Consider the following 21,011-nt stretch of genomic DNA (forward strand, 5'->3'; position numbering starts at 1 on the left):
GGAGAGAGAGAGAGAGAGAGAGAGAGAGAATAAAAGAAAGAAAGAAAGAAAGAAAGAAAGATAAGGATGGAATAGCATAAGTGAAACAAGAGAAAGAAAAAGGGAAGACTTTTTCCATCCTGGCAGACATTTTTTTCTGCCTCCTCAAACAGATGCTGAGGCAGATGGTGGCGAATTAACTGAAAATGAGAGAAGGAGGAATGAGAAAGCTCATGACTGGTCCAGAGAGGCAAGACATTAAAAAATAAGAATTAAAGTGTGTGCATGTGAGTGTGTATGTGTGTGTGTGAGTGCCATAAGTGATCGTATATACTTTCGCAAGTCAGTGGGTATATGTGTGTGTATGAGAGAGTAGGAGGTGGGCTTGTCCTGTTAAAATAGTAGCTCAGCTGGGAAAGAGAAAGAGGATGGGTGGAGAAGCTGTGCTCAAAGCTAGAGTGTGCAATAATAATCAGAAGCGTGAAATTACAAGTGTGATATTTGTGGGACCCCAGGGTGTGGTGTGGGGTCTCGCCTGGAGCTTGCCCGGCCTCCCATCACCATCACGTCATACTAGTCCACTATCAATAATCAGTAGAGTGATTCACCTGCACCATCATTTCCTGGGTCATACTAGCATCTCGGTGTAGCACCAGTGATGAAGCTCTTTAGTTTTACAACACATAAAAATATAACAACCAGTCTACTATATATAAATATACATCATTTATTAAAAACTGTCACATGTATATTCAAAAAAAACAATATATACATACATGCATCACTGTCCACTTTGTTAGGAACACCTGTACACATGTATATTCATGTAGTTATCTAATCAGCCACTCATGTGGCAGCAGCTCAATGCAAGTAATCATGCAGATACAAGTAAAAAGCTTAGTTAATGTTCACATCAAACATCAGAATGAAGAAAAATTGTAAAACTGTAACTTTGATTGTGGCATAGATGATGGTATAGAGAAAGGCAGGTTTGAGTAATTTATAAACTGCTGATCTCCTGGGATTTTCACACAGAGTCACTAGAGTCTATATACTATAGTTTATACAGAATGGTATGAAAAAAATGAGTTAGTGATAGTCCTTTGTGTGGAAACACCTTGTTTACAAGAGATGTCAGGAAGGATATAATAAGGAGATAATAACTCATATGATCACTCTTTATAACTGGGGTGAGCAGAAAAGCATCTCAGCATGCACAAAGCATCAGATCTTGGGGTGGATGGGCTACAAGACTGCAGAAGACCACACTTTCACTTAGCCAGGAACAGGAATGTGATGCTGTGAGCACTGAATTTCTAGTCTTCAACTAGACACGCAAGACTCGGTATATGAAAGTGAGAGTGCTGTGTATGAGGGTGAAGCTGCTCCAGATTGCTCAGGTCTCAGTGAGGCCCATATTTCCCCTGTAAACTGCTTAATGACAGAGTGAAAAGCGTTTGCTTTGCTCTTCTCTGACAGCATGTTGAGTGAATATAATCAGATACTGACCAGAGCTGTGTATTTTTACTTATTTGAAGAGACCGAGTATTAACAAAGTACGTGAGTCTGTGGTTAATTTTAGGACAATGGTTTTAAAATAGATTTCCTCAATATTTGCAGTGTATTGGAGAGATGTGAAGGTGAGTGAAATGAGTCTGTAGATGCTTTGATAGCTGATTCGATAGCTGTGGGGATGATGAGATATAGAGCTATAATGCCATATTCTGCATTAAAAGATAATAAGACTCTGTCATTTGGCTTTGATGTTTCAGGTCCCTCACAAAGACTCCCTCCAGTTTGGAAATACCAGGAGACTCATTGGGGACCTGCTGATTAAGTGCATATTATAACAACCATCTTATCAGACCCACAATGCATTCCTGGAGGCTGGCGATTTTCTCTGGGATTAATGCCAGTCGGGCACTTTCTCTGTGGATGTGCTGTCATCTCAGGGGTCTGAATGACTGCCACCCGCTCTCGTAATCACTTCATGAGCTCATTCCCCTCAGACTGTCACCACCATTTTGCTGATGGAGGCATCTTTCACACAGACGCGGCATGGAGCACTGGGGAAAGAGATACTAAATGAAGAGCATTAGGCTGCAAAAGCTGGACATCCTAACCCTGCTGGACCCCGTAGTCATATCTGTGTCTGTTCATGACGCAGGTGAGGAAAAGAGGAGAGAAAAATCTTTTAGATGCATAAAATGAATAAAACTAAGCAATAATCATCACAGCTATGAGGGTAACATGGACAAAAGAGGACAAGAGGGAAGCATTCAAATGTGCTATTCACAGGGCTGAATAGAGTTATAGCACATAGGCAGCAGAATATTCTTTGTCTTTGGACATGAAACCAACCCAGGCAGTGTTACAATCCCAGCACATGTCAGGAAAAAAATTGCTGTTTTTACATTTTTTTTGCCCATAAGGAATATGGATAACAAATGGAATATTTAGGCCTATTGTCTGATTTATTTCTTTTATTATCCACAAATATCAGGCAGGCAGTTTAAAGGATAGCTTGCCTCATTCCAGGCCCTCTCGCTGGGGGCCTGACAGCCTATCAACTCTTCGTGCATAAACAGGTCAGGATTGTCTGAGCATTCCAATATGTTCTACTTTAAGATTTCAGCATGCAGAATTTCTAAGTAGAGACCTGGGAAGCAAAATTGTTCCTTGAGGGAACAATGAAAGCCACTATTTCTGATGGGAAGTTTAATTGTTGAATGTCTAAAACAGGGGGGGAGATAAAATATTACTAATTGTTGAATAATTAATTCACTTCTATATCTATATCACATAAAATGTATGTGATATTGTCTTTATGTTTACATTATTTGTATACAGTATACTGGGGCAGAATGCATCCCTCATGGTTGTTTATGCTGATGGCACAGAGGGGCCCATAAGCTGTAAGTAATTGACCATTAATGAACTAAAAAACACTGCCCACTGAGGAATCCCCAAAAGGGCCCCTGAGAGAGCATGAGGCAATGAAGGGGTGTGGCTCCAAACCATTAATGTTGTCTTGGGACTACAATGAGATTTTAAATAGCCAATTAATAAGAGACATCACAGTGTTATGCAAATGACATGGCTGCTAGATGATGAGTCCACGAGTAATATGAATTGTGTAGAAAAAAATATACTGTGTATTCTTAATATGATTAAGTGATCCTTTACAAATGATCTAATCATCTGATTTTCTACACCAATTTGAACATCACAAAGAACCAACTATGGGTAAAACGGTATCAGATTTTACCTCCATTTTTATAATGGCTACATTGTGAAATGTATTTTATCATATATTGCTGCCATCTAAATGGCATGGTGTGTCCTTGAAGGCCAAATAATAAATGGTTCATCATTGGTGGCCAAATGGCAAGACAAATTTATGATCACTGATCTCCCTCATCATTACCACAAAGTACTCAGTAAAATTTCATCATAACTTTCAGGGAAATAAATAAATTTGGCTCTGTGACCTTGGAAAAAAAAAGCTGGGGCAATGATGATGGTCTCTCTATATTTCTATCACCTCGGTCACTCATCTCTTATTCGCCCCGTGTTTCCAAACACACCCCAGCTAAAGATAGTTATTCCACCTTGAAGCGCTCCCTACTCTGCCCCCAGAGAGGGCAGGTCTCCGTGCTGAGGCGCTCAGCACTGTCCAATCTCGGGCTCTGGCAGAGAAAGCAAAATGACAGCATAGGAATATGCAGTGAGCTTCACTTTAAATCAAGATAAAAGACAGAAATGGAAAATAATAGGGCGAACAAACCCCTGGACAGCTAGGTCCTCTAATGGAAACACATGGCTGAAGGCTGAGGTGTTGTCAGCAGCCCGCACCGTGACATTCCTTTTTGATAATCTGGCCTGCCATAAAATTAGAATAGCAAATATCTCCTGACAAAGATGCATGTTCCCCCTCTATTGTGCCATCATAAAAAACTCTGCTGGTGACTCCAAACGCCACAAACTTCAATTTAAATTTACAGCGCTGAGAAAGGAGAAGTGATATGCACTCAAAAATTTTAATAACCTATTAAGTTACGACTTCAATTTCATTTTATGAATATTTTCCTTGGGGAGCCCAGCTATCACCAGAGAAAGATAGAAATTTAAAAAAGATAAATAGTGCCATTAATCTACAACATTTCTCTTCCATTATCCTTGAAAATGAGGAGTTATTTTTGCTCAGATCTTCATGTAATTAGCTTCTTTCACTTGATTCACAAGCCAGAAAATGACCATGTTCAGAAAATTAAAAATTTGTCATTAAGTGGAATTTAACATAATACCATTTATCTTTATATATTCCCCAGCTGCCAAGCAGCAGCCTTGGAAGTTGATCAGACATCAGTGGCTGAAGCTTACATGGAACAACAGAGCAGCTCAAAACAAAGAGGGGATCCAGATTAGCTGTACATGCTCCTGCAGTCGAGTAAGATTTATGAGGATATTCGCAGAGAAATCCGCACACTATTAGCAAACAAATATGTGTGGGACAATGTGCTAGATATATATGCTTGATACCAATGCACTAGGAGCAGCATTGCAGAGGGCCGTTTAATATTTGAATACTTGAGTAACCTTAAGAAATGTTCTGAAATTACAGAAAAAAATAAAATAAATTAAACAGCATTGAGCCTAAGGCCAAACTGTAAATATAACAAAATATCATGGCAATATTTATTTGTATTATATGTGGAGTAAAATAATCTATGGTTTTAAAAAAAAAAAAAAAAAGATCATGGGATAATGATGGCTTGATGAAAATATCAAACCTTTAATGATTCAAATAAAGTGTTTTCTAGTGTATTATGAATCTTCCAAATGAAAGCTAATGTATGGAAGTTTTTAAAATCTAGTTATTGTTTGTCTCTTGGGCATTAAACACAAATTTGGTAGGAATATGACTATGGCGCTCACAGCAGGCTGCTCCATAATATCTAATGGGTCATCAAAGGGAATTGTTGGTGGAGAGCGACCATTTACTCAAATAGTTATGGTAAACCCCATGAGGTGTCACATGACTCATTACCACCAAGTACTTTGCTTAGTTATCGCACTCATACAGCTATTAGAAATGCAGGTTAAAATAGACTGACTCTTGGCAATCTTTTCTTTCTATTCAAAGCATGGTGTTAATACTGATTGTAATGAACTGATGCAATTCAAATCATCATAACCATAAAATGTACTGGTAGTATAGCTATAAATACAAGACCTCATTGTTCGACAGGTAAATTGGTGCCATTTCATTCCATCAAATTGTGATTTATGATTGTCAGCCAATACAGATTACACCATAAATACTGAAAATCTTGATGTAAAGGAAGAAGTGAAGTTAATCTCCATTCAATCTGCCTGTTTATCTGGGGGAAAACGAGCCTTGACTGGTGTTCAGTGCGAGTCCTCGGCGCTTATTCTAAATACAAATGAGCAGCAGAAATACTCTGGTACTTCAGGCCTGTTTTATTACCACTGTGGCACCTACGTGAGCGCTCCCCCAGAGGAAGCAAGCCTGGGTGTTCCACTGTAAAGCCTTCACAGCAAAGTGTTTTACACAAGCTCGTGTCACCCATGCCTGACTTGCTGAAAATTGCATAAAGGATCTAAAACAGTGGGACATTACTAGTAGATTTAAAGCTAATAAATTCATTTCATAATAATATGTGCAGCCACGCTGGTAATCAATCATGATGCAGAGTTCGCATTCTCCTGATGTGGGATTGAGCCACTGACCCCAATCAGCCCACGTGGCAAATATTTAGAATTACAGTGGGGAGTTGATTAATTTCACACATGCCCTGTTTGAATGGAAAGGAAAATGTGCAGGCTAAAATGGAGATTTAGCTGCACTACCCTGATGTGGGCCACTGATACAGATTTAGTGTGGGTGGACTTGTTCAAGACTGAGGTAGGAAGGCTCTCCGTCATAATTCAGGGAGCAATTTTCATGTGTTGTGTCTCAGCACGTGGCGCAAACTCCATTATATTCTTAAACAGAAGCAATTCTATGAGACCTTTGCCTACTTTTGTAGCTAATTTAATCTGTGAAAATATATGATATATGTCAGGGTATCTTTTATTATTTATTTTCCATTGTGAATTTCCGAACACAGACTATTTTATTATTATGGTATTATTAAAAGAAATACTTATAGGCATAAAGAAATACAACAAACCTTTAAAACATAACTTTTTGTAAGAACAACTCCACCTACTTTCCAAGGCTCCAGAATGATTGAGATGAATGGAACATCCGATGTTTGGTCCTATTTACATTTTGGCTGCAGAAAATGGATTTTGATTTTTGTCACAGCTGCTGACCTTTTCAGGGCCTATTCAAGAAGCACTGAAAAATACATTCAAATTAAATCACAATATTAAAAGGCAGTAGATTTGGTATAACTAAAAATTTCTTCCATAGTTCAAAATGTTATTTCTAGCTTTGTTATTTTTTACATTGATTCAAATGTTTACAAACGATTCTCAGATTTCCAAAAATTATATTTAGATACTTATAGCCAGATCTCCACAACTTTTATTTAGTCCTGTTTAAGAAATATTATTCAGTTAAGGACACACAAATACATCTACACATATCTACAAAATAACAGTGTGCTACTTACATGCTACTCACATCGATTCAGCTCCCGGGGGCCCAAACCAATTTCTCTTGTTCTCAGCGCGTCTCCATGCCTGAACCTGCAACAGCCATCAAACCCATTAATCCATCCACCGAAGATGACTATGACTGATTTGGCCGCCAAACAATCAATTTGTATCTCTCTCACTCCCCCACTCACTCCCTTTCTTTTGTGGATGAACCAAATATCATGAAAAAGTGTCAGCGGTAACAGTTTCACAACAGAGAGGTAATAGAGTAATAAGGCAATCAGCACTTGACCTTGGAAGACAACTAATTCATCTGTCCATCTATCTTAATTATTTCACTTTTCAAAGCAGCAGGAAAGAGAAACTGTACGTCATTCATCCTTCTGGGGCAAACCCACATTTTCACAGTTGTTGGCTTTGTAGTCTACTGTTTTCTGGACTACTCTGGAGGAATGGAACATGCATAGAAAAGGAGACTAGCTCTACAAATTGAAGTATGTTCATTAGCATACCCAGCTTACCTAGCAACTACATCAAAAAGCATTTTTGCAATTAAATATGATCTATATTCTATATTGTAATAAAAAATATGGACTTTGGCACTAAATAATGACAATACCACAATATCATCTAACAACACCTCTATGAGCCAGTAGATGCTCAGAAGCAATTCCATTGTGGCTCATCAGGCTTCTGTCACTGGAAGAACATGAGGCCCAAAATCCTGCCTGAATAGTGAGGAGCAGAAGGTAGGGTCGGCCATGTCTGGGAAAAGCAGCAGAGGAACATTTGTCAACAGAGAGTGACAAAAAAGGAGGGGGGTTGTGCTCCATGCTATTCAGAGACAATTTGTAAGCACGGCTGTTGAAGTCAGGCCAAAGACTGGCGAACAGCTGGAGCCCCACCATGATTGATAAACGTGGGCCCCAAGAACTTCATTTCGATGTGAATGAAGACAAAAGCTCGACAATGTTCAGCGAGTGTGTAATGTTAGCGTCATTAAGTGGCAACTCTGGACATGCCCTGGTCCTCAGATGGGTTAGTGGGGGATGCCACGAGGGAGGTCAAGACCCATGCTAATTACCATTTTACGACAAAATGGTCTTTGTAGCTTAGCAATTATTGATTTATCTCTTAGGGAAGATCATTATAGAGTAGATAGAGTGGAAGACTGGATTTATCTGTTGTTCAAAGTGCAGCAGAGAGTTGAGTTTTACTCAGTTTCAGATCGCAGACATTCCATACACTGTCTTTGACTAAAGAAGCACCACTGACTCTATTCTCTTTGAGAAGAACGATTGTCAGGATTCATCTTCTCTGTGGACAACCTGCCAGTGAAGCATATGTAAGATCAAGTGGTAAAGTTAAATACTTGGTATTTTAGTATTTACAAAAATTTGCTCAATAATGCTATGTAACCATTAGTGACTGTTATTTGCTATGAGCCATGGATCTGTATTTCGGATTATGGGTTAAAATATAACGTAATGTTAAGAAATACTTAAAAGTGTGTGAAGTGTCAGCTGAATTCTTCTCTCTTGCAGCCAGTATTCCAGGGACATCCATGATGACCCTAAGAAGGAGGTCAAGCAGTTACAGAAGATGAATGGAAAAGTGAAGAGATGAACGAATTAATGTATGAATGAATGAAAAATGTAATTCATTCAGTCATTGATTTTATGATTCAGTCATTGAGTTCATTAAATCCAAATCATTGTGATATCTGGAAAGGAAGGAGACAGTTATGTGTGTAATGGAAAGTCACCCAAGCTTAGCCCAATCAAACTGCTCTGGGAGGAGTTGGACCAAAATTAGGATCGAGAGAGACAAACAAGCTCCACAAACATCATGCCCAGCAAAAGGTACAGAACAGTATCTCTGAAAACCAGGAGAACTCCCTGCTACTGATGTTTCTTGTATTAGTGTATAGATTTTTTAATATTGTCCCAAATAGGTACACACTAGGTAGTACCCCCCTTTGCTCTCAGAACAGTATCCATTTTCTTGCATGGATTCAACAAGGTGTTAGAACCATTTTTATTTATTTACTTATTTATTTATTTATTTATTTATTTATTTTGATTCATGTTGATATGATTGCATCACATTTGTGCTGCAAACCTCCCATTCTGTCACATCCCAACTGGATTAAGGTCTGGTGACTGGGGAAGCAACCGAAGTACACTGAAGACATTGACATGTTCATGGATCCAGTTTGCGATGATTTGTACATTGTAACACTGAGATTTATCATGCTGAAAGCAGCCATTATGAGATGGGTAAATTGTGGCCATAAAGGGATATACATGGTCGGCAACAATACACAAATAGACTATGGCATTCGCATGATGCCTGATTGGTATTAAGGGGTGCAAAGTGTGCCAAAAAAACATTATCCACTCTATTACACAACCACCTGCCTGAACTCTTGATACGTCAGGTTGGGTTTGTGGATTCTTGCTGCTGATGGCAACTTCTGACCCTAAAATCTACACATTGCAGCAGAACTTAATCAAAACATGTAATGTTTCTTCAATCTTCAACTGTCAAGTTTGGGTGAGCCAGTGCCCAGTGTAGACTCTGGGCAGTAGTTAGTGTTTATTCTTGTTGCTGGCCAACAGGAATGGAACCCAAAGCAGTCTTCTATTGTTCTAAGGCATCTTCCGCAAGTTTTAACATGTCATTTTGCCTCATAACCAGATAGATAGATAGATAGATAGATAGATAGATAGATAGATAGATAGATAGATAGATAGATAGATAGATAGATAGATAGATAGATAGATAGATAGATAGATAGATAGATAATTCAGTGTAAAGTCTAGATTCCATTGTGCATGAACATCATAGAATATACTGCAATCTTCAAACCAACCTGTCTGGCAACAACAATGATGCCATGGTTAGATTACATTCTTCCCCATTCTGATCTATTATATGAACAGCAACTGAAGCTCTTGAACTATAGTTGCATGATTTTATGCATTTACTGCTGAAACATGATTGTATAATAGCATGAATGAGCAGGTGTATTCAGTCTTCCTAATAAAGTGGCCAGTGATTGTACATGTTATGTAGGTAATCATGGTTAATCTATAATGCGTTATGTTTTAGCAAAGACCAACAATGGTCAGTTATTAATACCCTTTTTTAAAAGACAGGTGTCCATAAACTTACTCAGTGTATGAGTTTCATCTTTTCTGTGTTTAAATGGTGAAGAGCAGGACATCAATAGAGGTGTCACCTGGTTTATTGACAAAGAGACAAACCTTGTTGGCCCATTGCCTCTGTGTCAAAGCCATTTGCCTATTTTGTGACCCATGGAAGACCAGGTCACTGAAGCATTTTCTCATGGTTGATATTATTGACAGTATTTACTACTTACGGGATACCTGCTATATCAATTATATTAATTCTAAAATCCACACAATCCATCAAAACATAATCAATATTAAAACAATAATGCCTTAAAACATGCCTTTTCACTAAACACCAATTCACTGTAGCCTTGTCCAACACAATGGTAATGGAAATGTTCGGAACTCTGTGTCTGATTCACAAAAATCTCTTTAGCTCAGTCACATTTAAAGCTTAAGTTCAAAAACAATAAACTAAGCTAGAAAATATCTATATTTGCCAAACCCACAAAAACATCTCATTCAGTCTGAAAGCAGCAAAAACCGGATACATCTGTCTATGATCTATTAAAAAGCTGGGTACATCAAGGACCCACGGAGCAAATGGAAAAGTTTTCAGTCACTAAGTAAAATTTATAGCAGTGTCTGGAGTCTGTAAAAATTGAGGATTGTTCTATTTTAATTCTGCAACTCAATTTCAGACATCCTTACTGCGACAAAGTGGATAGCTAGGCCATCCATCCAGCAATACTTGGACGAATTTCAGCTGCCATGGTTCACAATGAATGAGTGAATACTGATGAACATGAAAGATCTACAGGGGCAATCTCTTTCCCCTCTTTGGCAGAGCAGGGGAGGAGAAGCCGCCACTACAATCCCAAGGGAGGAGTGCACCTCTCTCAATATTCAGAATATTCGGGATGAAGTTCAGAGAGAGATATCAATCTCACTTTGAAGTGCTGGGTCTTCATTTGTTTGTGAGAGATGTGAGGTGTTCACCAGATGACTGTGCCAATTCTTCAAAAGCCACTTACAGTAGCTACACACCCCACAGCATCTGCCTTTGTTGCCTAGGCTCATAGGTTCCTCTCAATCCAAGTAGAAAGGCCGTGATTGAACCTATGCTCCTATTTTATGTGTCAGTTTGTCAACAAACCATGTTCTGGCTTTTCACAATAACTGTGTAAGTCAATTTGTGGCTCTGCTTGAAATGTAATTATTAGAAACTACTTAATAGCATATACGTAAAATAACTTAGATAATGTAAAATTCAACAAAAATCAACACAATCTGCTTGTCATTATGATCGCCATTATGTCCTTTAGCTAATGGTGATTAATAATAATCAACATCCTAGCTTCTCACGAATGTAAATATCACTGAGGTATAAAATATCTAAGAAAAAAATAGTAAAAAGATTTTACATTATCTTGTGTTTAGACGATGTCTGTCAAACAGGACTTGCCTTCATTCTTACAATATTACTCACAAATGGACAAAAGTGCACTGCAAAAAATGTACATTTTAACAAGTGAAAGTCTTTGTGAGTAGTATCTTTGTAAAATAATTTTTATTGAGACAGGTTTAACAATCATACATGCTGTTTAAAATAATCTCATAATAAGAACTGTTAGATGAGTGTACCCATGTTCGAGATATTTTCACTTGCTAAAATATTATTTTTATTTCAGTGCATGACAGCTAAAAGCATATGTTGTGCTAAACATGTTTAATAGCTATTTGTGCATGTTGCATCTCTGTTGTGCAGTGAGTCCTGGGCATCCTGAATCCTGAAGAAGACCAAAAATGACATAATGTGGCAAAATAATTACTCATGCTCTGGATAATCTCCCATTCCAATGAGTTTCTGTGCTTTCTGCTGTTATTCACTGAGCAGCAACCCACTAGCCTTTACAGACACACATCTGTCAATTTACTTCTTATTTTCTGACACTTTTCTCCACAATGGGTTCTCTCATAGTGACATTACAAGCACGTGTGTAAGGACCCCGGCTGCGGTTTTAGCAGGGCAATGGCCCGTACCAGCCTCTCTGTGAGTTTGTTTATAAGGGGAGTTCTCACAGCCACCGGGTTGAGCCTGGTTTACCAACGCTATTGATTGCAGGTGATGTGCTGGATAAAGTCCATCTGACCTCTAAGAGGACTTAAATACATCATTGTCCAGGAGAAGAACCTCAGGAGACCTGTTGACCACAGTTTCTCTCTCTCTTTCTTTCTTTCTTTCTTTCTTTCTTTCTTTTTCTCTCTCAAACACACACATAACCACACAAAAGACATTATTTTGTTACAGGCATTGGAAACATTTTTACAGATATCCTCACTTTTATACATAGCAACATACTGTATATTCAATATTATTGTATATTCATATTAATATTCATATGAATTAGCTGTATAATATAATATAATATAATATAATATAATATAATATAATATAATATAATATAATATAATATAATGAAATATAATGAAATATAAAATTTTAATAGCTATTTTTATTTCAGTTGTTGAATTATTTTGGTATGAACAGAACGTAAGGGCAACATGCTTATAAAATCTGTCAGATGCATTAATGCAGTATTGTTCAGCTCTTCTCTTTGTATTCTCTTGAATACTAATTAGATTTCTTAATATGCAATCATGTTACCATTCAGGCTAATTTGTGCACCATGCATCTTTGTTTTCAAACACACCTTTGAGCAATTGATGGAAATCCAATGAGACATACGCTTACCTGCCATGAAACTACCTCAACTGCTGTCGACATGTTCCAGGGACTGGGGGAAGAACATTTCAAATTAATTTACATCAGACCCCTTGTAAGTATTCACTTCTGTAAACAAACATTTTAATGTGCTGTAATTAATTAAATCTGCCAAGCCACTCTCCTCTTTTCATTGATCATTCGTGACTTTACATTCTTAGACTATGGCAGCTATTTCCTAAAATAAACTAGGAGTGGGGCAGCTTTCTGTAATGCTGGATTGCCGTGACACATTCTCCTCATAATTTAAAATAATAATTTATGACTTCTGTTGAATGTCAGAGTTGCAAATATAATGTTCTGCAAAAATATAGTTTTAGATCATGAAAACAACAAAATCTTATTAATATCAAAACAATAGACTATAGTTTTCCAGTAACATTAAAAAAAAACTTCTTTTATGACACTGGAAGATAGAGCATGTAGGTTTTGGCTGGGTTGAGAGCTGAAAAGCCTCCTCTGCTTTTGGCTCATTCACCACGAGCCCTAAGCAGGCATGGCTGCCCCTCATCATGAAGAATAATGTTTGGCCTGGCAGACCATTAGGGATGCTAATTTTTGCTGGCTTTGTGATGTCACTTCTGATATCCATGCAATCTGGAGGGGCTTGCCCACTTCGGACGTGTTGCCTGGTTTGCCAGGCTCCATCCCGAGACCAAGCCACAGCTCCAGCAGTCCAGATCAGCCCTGCTTTCCCTGCTAATGAGCAGCGATGTTGGGGATCTCCACATGGACCACGTTGCACGGATAACCATGCAACAGCATCACCTGACGTTCCGCGTGTGAGTGAGCGCAGCATGCGGCGTGACAGATGTTCGGCAGTGAGCGGGCTATCAGAGGGAGATCAGAGGCACAGATACCAACAACCCCCTGTGTAATTCACCTTTGGCTTGCACTCATCTATCCAAAGCAGTTTAGTATGGTACTACTCTATCTAATGTTGTGTTTAGACAGCAGGTTTAAGTGCACAATACATCAGGCACAGTTATTGTGCTCTATTTTCACATAAGCTTTTTGAAAAAAAATAATCATGTTTATTTGATTTTGCCACTCAAACTGAAAGGAAAGGATATATCTTTAAATGCATACATCTGAAGGATTTAACTACTGTAGTATTTTAATGTATTAGGTATGGTGTAGAACTACAACACATTTAATATTAAATTATATTAACTTATATTAATATTACATTGCAAATGATTATGCACCATTTCCAAAACACAATGAAGCAAAAAGACATTTTAAATTTTTTTCATCTTTCATTACTTCTTTCTATTTTAACTCAAGGGAGCAGGATAGAACTGAGTGTGTTTGAGATCTCATTTGTACTATAGACACATCTACTTTAGTAGTCACAGTGATTGCTTACAGAGAGCCCTTCTCCTGTGTGAGAATTAAAGAATTAAGTCGGCCTATTGAGTAACACTGCACAGTGAAGAGTGATTATTATATGTAACATAACACACACCACTGTAATTTCGGCGGAGAGCAATGCTATCCAGGTGAGCTCTCTATAGAGTCCATGCAAATCCGGAAAAAAAAGTCAAAAAGTCAATTACACTAGCAGCTCAAGCGTGTGCCATTCAAAACAGCTGATGTTTTATTGAAGAGGTCCTTTAATTCAGCCCTGTTAGTGCTTTCATGAAATCTAGTGCTGAGCACCTTCTCTAGAGCGCTGGTGTCAGATGACCAGCTAGTGCCCAAAAAATAATTCTCAGGTGGTCTTCCATGCTCCAGTGGCCTGCCCATTACCCCCACCTATAACCACTCACAGAGCGCATCAAAGAAACCTCTAAGCATATCCAACTAGAATAACCCTGGGTCAGCCTCAGACATATACAGTAGCATCAGACCATAACAATATTTTAAAATCATTTTATTCTACATGATATTTATCCATATACAAAGTGTTGGTTCTCACTGTTTATTAGGAAGTGCAAACTCATTAAGACACAGCATGACTAAGAAAACAGCCATTAATTACAATTACAATAAAGGATCAGGTGTAGAAGCTCTACTCATTTGACCAGTGTGGGGAAAGGGGGGAAAAGTATGCCCTAATAACTTGACTGGAAATACTTTGGTTCAACTTTTAATAGTTTGCAGTAGTAATGAATGTCAGATTTCCTTGTATTATTTTAGTTTATTGTGAACGAAACATCATAAACTTTGTCATTATTTGAAATATGATGTTTGGATTTGCATCAGAGAAGACACAGAGCAGCTAAAACGAATGCCATGCTGTCACTACAGTATGATTTGAGAAAAGGAGCATCTACATCTGCATATAGAGCTAATGGAGGCATTGCCTTGAGTATGTAATGGAGACAGCTTATTTTTTTTCCATGTGATTATCCTAACAGTGCTTTCTTTTATACAAATGTAAATGGGCTGCTCAGAAGCTCCCCCTCCCACTCTCTTTCTCTCTCCCTCTCTTCCATCTGCCAGACAATAGTTTTTAATCTTTAATCCATGAGCAACCATTGAACACCAGCGAATTGCAAATTACAGATGTTTTACTGTCTCAGCTATTTTTTTCGCTCCTGTTTTGCTTTCCAGCTTCCCACTGTCACTCAGTGTCTCGCACATATCCTGTGCCATCATGGCACCATATGACACTGTCATCATTTGGTAATTAAACCCGTACTGGCTTTAAATATGAAAAGCTGGCAAGGGGAGATGAGTTGATGGGGCTTGCTGGTGTGGGGACCAGATTTCACGAAGCAGTCCAGATTTCCGCAGGGAGAATTTTGTACTTTTGTTCCATTATTTATTATGTCTTTCTAATGTAGTGTGCTCACTATTTTTTCAGCTCATCTCTAATCGGTATAACAGCTTTCTTTCTGGTTTTTAAAAAAATACCATTTGTCTTGAATTTTCTATATGTATCATTTTAAAAAAATAATCCTTTCAAGCAGGTTTACATTCCCATTAATGTTGCCTGATCTTTGGTACATCTTTCTAAGTATAAACTCAAACCTTATAGCTTTTGTAAAAATCTAACTATGACAGAAAAGACATTGACATTTGCTGTTCATTCTTTCCAAAAATAGAGGGAAGATAAATGATGAGTAGCATATTCAGAGGGTGTAGGGACCTGCTGTGCCCTTCTTTGGGGAAGAAGGGAGGGTGAAACTTATTTAACATTAAATGCTGCAGGAATTGGGACAAGTTTAAAGTCTCTGTGAAGAGAAATAACGGTTGGGATGTCTGAGGGGGTTGGATTGTACTGCAGCATTGCTCCATTAATCCACCCAGCCTTTGCTTTGGGAGACAGTGTGTAGTGTAAGCGCTGACCAGCGTAATGGACTATGCAATAAAACTCCAACACACACCATAATCAGCCTCTCCCTGAGTTTTCAATCTAGCCTCACACTGACTTCAGTCACAACGCCCAGGCCAAATGGACTTAACAAGAGAAATCTCACATCCATTACGGATACTCCAACTGCCTTTATTGCCAATCAAATAGCCCTGTTCAGATCACTCCTCAGGCTTCTCCCGTATGTCAGTCTCCACTGCCAGTGCTAAGCAGTGTGTGTAAGGGAGGTTCATTGTGCCCTGTTATGGCTTCTATAGATCAAACTCACTGTTTCTATGATTATTACACCACTGAACATGACCGGCAGTGCTCACAAGGGTATGATCTGAGGAATACAGCAAGCTGTAGATTTAAGAAATAGATTAAATCACCCACGTAAATATCACTAAGACATGCTGGCAAATGGATGCAAAAGAGAGCCATTTTTTCCCACTAGGCCTATATATTCACTTTTATAATTGGCTCAGTATAAGTCAGTAGTATATTTTAGAAATAATCTTAAAAATATCCACATTAACAAAGTGCACGGAAATAATTTTCCAAATGAAGAGTCAATTCTCTTAAATGAAAAAGCTGAAACTGTACACCTTGCCCAGTATGCGTTCGTCTGAAATTGGTGTGTGTCATGACATGAGGTGCCTGCAGAAGGTCGTTGCTCTCCATATTGTGGACATGTAAGTGGAAGCTGTTTCCTGTCTGCTTTAGACAGAGGCAGCTGGGTTGAGACTGCCTCAGGGGCTAATCCACAAACACATACATGCATCCACTTAAATTGACACATATTACATTGACACTGAAACATTGTTGTCTAAAATATACTAAAACACATACTACAAACAATGAAGTCTTCCCATAAAAAGGTAAATATACCTGTTTATTACTGTTATATAACACACACAAAAAAACTATATTCTCTGAAATGTATAGGCTACAGTACAGAAACTTAAATGACTGCCAGGTTGTATAGTATTAATTTTTATTTTTGTATGAATATTTATTTATTTATCTATTTATTTATTTATTTATTTGCCTCACCATTTGGTTTTGCGGTCTGTTAGTATCCTTAGAGGTCAATTTTAATATGAACAATGTATTTTACAAATTGTAGACAACTTAATTTTAGTAAGAATGTTTTATATATATACATGGAACTGAGAAAGAAAGAAATTTAAAACATATACAATGTTCATCCCTTTTGCACGTGCAAAAATAATAGTTGGAATGAAGTGCCATCTCTGGTTCATTTTGTTGAACGCACAGTTGGTCCTACCGACAAACGAATAAAGCTGAAGATCTACCCGGTTTCCCGTTTAAGTTATAGCTGACTGAAATGGTGAAACGCTACCTATGCGAGGAGAACAGTCCATAACAGTCTGCACTAAAGTGGCACACATAAAATCATGTTTTGAGCGATATGTTTGAGATGTTTGAGACGCGCAGATGAACCGAAAGCTCACCAAAGAGTTTAACAGCGCGCGCTAATACAGATAAAGGCTGCTAACTGGAACATGAACGCACGAGCAACTTATAAAAACGCGATAATACAATATCCAGAAGAACGGCAGAGCGTGGTGAAGCTATAAAATTCCGCATTAAATTATTATAGCCTCTATATCTCCTATTTAACAAACATTTTGTGAGAGTTCCGAATATCTAAAACCACTGAATATCCACAAAGCACAAAAATGTGGCTACTGGTGACAACGAACTCATTTTTGTAATTTCATTCGCAGTATCTTGACTGCTTTAATTAGGCCTAAACAGCACATTAATTCCTAATGACACGTTGCCCTGTCTTTATGATTCCAAGAATGTGGACCATAGGCAAAGACGAGGCTTACATCAGATAAAATAAATGACAGAGAAATAATTATTCTACCTGACTCTCGCGGTCTCGCAAGAAAACTAATCTGTAGTTGCCTCGAGAATCTAAAAAACAAAAAAAAATGTACTAAATATGAACTATATTTATAAGTGTGGGATTACAACAAGGCCTGCATGAGCGAATAAATTGCATTAGCAAAAGAAATGAATTCACTTTGCACGTGCATGCATGTACATGCATATATGCATTATTAATTAAAGCAATCTTTACTTGATTTTCCTGCTTTGCTAAACAGCATTATATTTGTCAATCATGATCAACTGTGACATTTTAAACTTACACCCTAAGTGAATTATCCATTTATCCTCAGTGGTGAATTACAGTGCCCCTTCTGGCCAAGGAGAAGTTTATTTTCAAATCATTCACTAATTCACTCAAATCAGCCTCCTGCAAAACAAACAAAACGACACGTAGTACGCCTACGTGTAAAAAAGTATTTTAAGTTGATTTTTATGTTGAGATTAAATGCTTTTTATTTAATGTAAGATGTTTCCTGGTATAAGGAACACAATTTCGTTTTTGGACACCAAAAAGCAAGTATTAAGGTGGTATTAAAGCAGGCAATACCATCCATTAAATTTAAGAGCACCAAAGAATACACTTAGAAAAACACACAAAAAAAAACATATATATTATATGAGATCTTTGATTATTTCGATATCTGTGACTCAATTTAAATCTATCAAATGAATTTAAGCCTCAATGGACACATTTTGGGATTGCTTTCCTACACTCTGTAGACAATTACATAAATAATAATAATAATAATAATAATAATAATAATAATAATAATAATAATAATAGCAGCAATAATAACCCATAACCACATAATAATTTATATGTTCTAAAAAAAAGTTCTATAGTTCAGAGGCCTTCTAGGAAGCTAAAATCCCTCGATAATTCCACGAACACCTTGAAGATTTATATATTTTTTTAAGTATAATAATAATTATTGTGCACTCTAACCATCCTTCCAGGACATATCAGCATCTTTGCTATTAAAATGACAAAATACTTGTGATTAAATACTTAAAAATACTTAGTGTATTATTTAATACACACTTTAAGAATTATATTTCGTAATCCCGCTATAGCCAAACTTTTAAGTGTTTAAGAGAACATCTGAACCTATTCTTTAAATCAAAACCCAGGTCCGTACAAAACAAGTTTATAGCGATGTGGTATTTATAAGTGAATCATCTGGTTATCATTAAAAGCGCCATTATATGAGGTGGGTGAGTGAAGTGGACCCTCCTACTGAGCACAGGTTCACCTCGAGGTGCAGCCAATGAGAAACACGGCTCCGTTAACTTCGCCACCTTGCCTTGAACTTTCTTACTCAAACTTTTCCAAACTTATTACACCTCATAATATGTCAATACACAACAGTACACAACATATATAATGCAAACAAAAATAACTCAGGTCTACATACGGCAGAAATAATCATGAATATTCATTGCTATTAGTCCTACCTTTCAGTCTCCCACAAGGGCAAAAGCCCTGCGAGCTGCTCTTAGCATATCCTCTTAGAACACGATTTTACTTCCAGTTTTGTTCTTTCTTTTTATATCATACCTGAAACGCTTTATTTGCTGTGATTGCTATTTCTCTCCTTTATCAGTCCTCAGTGCACTGAAGCAGAGGTCGCTGTCCTTCTTTTCGTTGTTGCCGTCTAAAACCGTTTAGTTTTGGATGATCGCTCAAATGGTGTGGCAGGCAGCGGGGAGAGGCAGCTCGCCCAGCCGGGGAGAGAGCGCACAGGGCCGGACACAGCCAGTGGGCTGCACCGCCCGTACGGACCATTAGACAGAGGAAAGGCATAGCTCAGAGACCTGCTCGATCAGGTAAGTGCCGCGTTTCTTTCTCTCGTTTCCTAAATGCTCTCTCCTGAGTGTTTAGGATATCTGTGCTAGGTGAGTCTCGTTCAGTTGGCCAGTACAAGTACTTTTAAAATGTTATAGTGAGTAAAACTGAACGCACCTTTCTAAGGCTGGCGGGTCTCTTCATGCGGTCCATTTCAAGTTCTTTTGCGTTTACCTCAGAACAAGCCCCGGTAAATCCGAAACATTGTATATTCAGAAAAATTAGATTAAAACCAGGACATGTGGCCTGGCTGATGTTAACACAATATTTATATTTATGATTATTATCATTATTATTATTATTATTAATAATAATAATAATAATAATAATAATAATAATAATAACAATAATAATAATAATAATGACATCAGCAATAAATCATATTATTATTGTTATTATTATTATTAGAATTTTACATAATATTAGTGACATTCAATATTGTAATTAATATTATGTTATATCAGTCAGTTAATTGAAAACATAGATCACATGCTAATTTACCTTTCCATTTTGGGTGTAAATGGGAAGATCAATGAAAAACACTTGTAATGATCTAATTAATTATGGCAAAATTAAAAGCAAGTACAAAATCAATCTCTGATGGTGGCGAGGATAGAATTAAATTGATGGTCCATCTGTTCACCCTATAGACAACATGAATAGGCAATCTAAGGAGGCAGCTGATATGATGGCGCAGGGGAGGCCGTCCTGCTGTTTGTCAGAAAACAGCAAAACATTTGGATACCACACACAGCTGAAGAGAGTGATGCACAGCCTCGTAGGCACTGACACTACACTCGGATAAACTAGAAGAGAAATCCATTTATATATATATATATATATATATATATATATATATATATATATATATATATATATATATATATATATATATATATATATATTCACCTATAACAAGTGAATATTATTATTATTGTTATTATTATTAATAAATATTAATAATAGCAGTAGTAGTAGAAGTAGTGGTACATTAGATATATAGTAATATTGGCATAAGCAACATATATTTAATACACATTTTGATTAGTTTTCAATATCTCCAGTTACGTCATCTCTACTGTAACTGTCGTTTTGACCATTTTTGCATAATATTGTAAAATATTAATACACAAATGGCTTATGATGAATTATGTGTGGTTTATTCATCACTTGCTGTGAAGGTGTCTACAGCGGGGTCTATCCTGCACCGGTCTGCTGAAGTAAATATCGATTGGTGACGTCGCCATAATATGGTCTGTTATTAAGGTGAATGGTAACAGAGCACATACTTCCAGATATGACAGGAAACGGGTGTCTCTCTTCCTCACTGCAGGTTCATTACTGTTCACATGGCTGACTGCTGCTAACGAACTTATACGGCATACTAAAGATACTCAAGGCAGGGCA

General features: G+C 37.4%; 1 protein-coding gene and 1 long non-coding RNA gene across 18 annotated transcripts in view; one reads left to right on the plus strand and one right to left on the minus strand.

Moving 5' to 3' along the window:
* Positions 1 to 724: 724 nt before the first annotated feature.
* Positions 725 to 19,335, minus strand: LOC131350961 (uncharacterized). 2 transcript variants are annotated; one of them, XR_009204323.1, is made up of 5 exons: positions 19,214 to 19,335; positions 12,502 to 12,544; positions 6,624 to 6,699; positions 6,216 to 6,346; positions 725 to 2,045 (listed from the first exon to the last, which is right to left on the minus strand). It is a non-coding gene; the product is annotated as an uncharacterized LOC131350961 (long non-coding RNA). The 2 variants fall into 2 exon arrangements; XR_009204322.1 differs by having other exon boundaries at positions 6,624 to 8,182.
* The window catches only part of pax2a (paired box 2a), a 32,852-nt gene continuing 31,063 nt past the window's right edge, over positions 19,223 to 21,011 (plus strand). For 3 of the 16 annotated variants that reach the window (XM_058385993.1, XM_058385996.1, XM_058385995.1), the window contains exon 1: positions 19,232 to 19,585. The gene's annotated coding sequence lies outside the window, so the exon portion shown is untranslated. Of the gene's footprint in view, positions 19,586 to 21,011 lie in introns of all 16 variants that reach the window. The other 13 variants (XM_058385989.1, XM_058385990.1, XM_058385999.1 and 10 more) reach the window with 11 other exon arrangements.

The sequence above is a fragment of the Hemibagrus wyckioides genome, linkage group LG03 (genome assembly GCF_019097595.1).
Source record: "Hemibagrus wyckioides isolate EC202008001 linkage group LG03, SWU_Hwy_1.0, whole genome shotgun sequence".
NCBI classification, from domain to species: Eukaryota; Metazoa; Chordata; class Actinopteri; order Siluriformes; family Bagridae; genus Hemibagrus; species Hemibagrus wyckioides.